The sequence below is a fragment of the Papio anubis genome, unplaced genomic scaffold, assembly GCF_008728515.1.
Source record: "Papio anubis isolate 15944 unplaced genomic scaffold, Panubis1.0 scaffold2087, whole genome shotgun sequence".
Classification (NCBI taxonomy): Eukaryota; Metazoa; Chordata; class Mammalia; order Primates; family Cercopithecidae; genus Papio; species Papio anubis.
The window spans coordinates 2128-4254 of record NW_022162118.1 but is presented as its reverse complement, the minus strand read 5'-3'; positions in this window follow the sequence as shown (position 1 = coordinate 4254).

Here is a 2127-nt window from a genome sequence, read left to right as displayed (position 1 = left end):
GCGTGACCACTTTGGGAATGCAGTCACCATTTCTTTCATAATGAGAGTTGACTGTGCCATGAAGGTAACAGGAAGATGGGTAAATTTAAAGTGTGGGTACATAAACCGCTGGATTATCAAAGCCTGGAGCCAATCACATTCTGTCATCTTGCTTAATTAGTTGTGAATTTGTTTTCAGTTGTTTAGTTCAAGTTCCCATAACTCACCTTGTGATAAAATACTCACATACGATAATCTTGAGACATTAAAATGAAAAAAAAAATCACTAATTTCAAAATGAACCCAACTTCCAGGAGTGATGAGAATTCGTTTGTGGTGAAGGGTGTGAAGGGTGGAGACATGGTTGAATACTGAGGTTGTGTTCACAATTGTATTATTTTAATTAGGGAACTTCTGTACGTCCCTTATATTTGTTAGAAACTGCCATTGAGAACCTTGATGTAACGTAATTAGTTGATGGGTCACACAAAAACAATGAAGCTGAAGGTTATTGAGCAGGAATTGCTATTACAACTAGTTTTCCTTTAGAACACATTCCTCTACCTGATATGAAATTCGCCCAGGTGCACTGATGAGCGTTTTACAGTTAACCAAAGACCAGGGAATGGGCACTCATGTGTGGAGCAGGGCATGGCTTTGGGATGCTTTGCAAACAAAGTGGCTTCTCACGTCTTCTGGAAAACCCATCAAAATGGGCAAGTTAGGGATTTCTTAGGAGTACCCATCTATCCCACATTCATGGCTAATATAACCGTGGAAGTTGATGCAAAATGAGATCACATGGAAGATAAACTGCTGCACCACTGCCTCAGCTCAGCACAGCTACCTCTTCCCTCAGGGCTTCTGACTCTCTCAGGATGTGGGTTTCCACACTGTGTCTCTCGTACAGTAATACACAGCAGTGTCCTCAGCCTTCAGGCTGCTGATCTGCAGATGCGCCGTGCTGACAGATGTGTCCATGGAGAACTCCAAACTAGTGTTTCAACTTCTGATTCCTATTGTTCCTGAGACGAGAAAATCAGCTCCAATTATATATCACAGGGCAAATCTCTAAACCAAGACTGCTTCCATTGAAGGCCTGAAGTACAGAGTTATTTTTGGAAGTTGTTAGTTGCAGGCGATGCCATTAGCACTTTTGTGGGGAATATGCCCCTTAATCTTTCTAACCCGAATAACTCCTTTCATATTCAGTTATATCGGAATACCTCTCGATATATTATTGCTTATGTCCGTAAGCCCTACCTATTATTAGCAGGGAATTTGACATGGGATAATAATACAGGTGAGTAGTGTACAAATACGTGTACATTTTGTCTTGCCCCTCAATCATTCTTGGTGGCACAACTTTGCTGGGATAATTTATATCCTCAGGGCTCGTAAGAATTTGGCTACCTGTTAATCTTCACCCAGCCTTTGACCGTGGGGGGCATCACCTCTTGGGGAAACTTATATTTGGACTTCTCTTCAGCCCGAACCCGCCGTGCCCTTGGACTTATAATTGCCGCCGGTGATGAGTCTTGTTGCCATTGCTTCACTCTTGCGGTGTAGCAGAGTTCGCTCTTCATCAAAGCATACAAAATGCTGAATTTATTGCAGCAATGGCATGAACAATCTCACCGGTTATGGCTTCAACAGCGAAACATTGATTCTCAACTTGCTGAAAGATTGGACAACGCTGGAACAGCGTTGACATATGGCTTGGAGATCAGCTCACTGTACTCAGTACTCGGGTAACATTACAATGTGATTGGAATTCCACTCAATTTTGTTTAGCATGCCTGTGCCTTTTTAACATCTCTCTCAAAATTGGACTGTAGTCGAAAATTATTAATTAGCCACAAAATATTAGTTTGGACATTCAAGAGCTCCTCAGAACATTTCGAAGCATTTACGACAACAATTACATGTGCTGTATGGAACTGTAACCTTGCAGGAGCTGGGGCAATGCTGCCTTGCTGCCTTTAACCCATGGACTCAGATTTCTACAATCGGTATATTGCTTTGGGCATGGTTTGGGTCTACTTCTTTTGGTGATTCGATGCTCCCTCCGTCGCCACCAAAAACAAAGAAAACAGGAACAAATATGGGCTACCTTTTTAGGATTGAGGCAAAACAAATTAAAGGGGA